Here is a 607-nt window from a genome sequence, read left to right on the forward strand (position 1 = left end):
CCTCTACTCACTTGGAATCTCATTCTGTCTCACTGTTTTCTTTATTCATTCATGCTACTAGCTTACTATGTGTCAGGCTCTGGATACACAGCAATGAACAAAATAAGCACGGGTCCTGCCTTTTTGAAGATACAGGCAGACAAATGGTAAACCATCAGTCAAATAGCAAATCACATTATTCCACAGTTATGATATGTGCCTTCTGGAAAAGCACAGGATGCCATGAAGGAGCTAACAGGCAGATCTAACGGAAGACACTTGTGTAAGAACATTTGTCGGGCCATCTGTCCTAACAGTAGACCCCATGGGTGGGTGCCACAGCCAGAGTGTGCTTCTCAGAGTGGCCTTCCCAGTCTGGTGAGAATTCCTTAAAAGAAAAGCAGCTGTCATTCAGGATTTGCCTCAGAGAGGAATCTGATTGGCATTCTCTTTTCTTTGCATTGTAAAGAGCTTGAAGAGGCTTCCAGAAGCAGAATCACCTGTCACACAACTCCAGGGCACTGTTCACATTGTAATCTATGAATGGAGGTTCTGGAGTTGTACATGCAGCTAGTTAATGACAAATTCTAAATTTTCTGAATAAAAGTTCTAATTTGGTGGAAGAATA

Source organism: Pteropus vampyrus, unplaced genomic scaffold (assembly GCF_000151845.1).
Source record: "Pteropus vampyrus isolate Shadow unplaced genomic scaffold, Pvam_2.0 Scaffold384, whole genome shotgun sequence".
Classification (NCBI taxonomy): domain Eukaryota; kingdom Metazoa; phylum Chordata; class Mammalia; order Chiroptera; family Pteropodidae; genus Pteropus; species Pteropus vampyrus.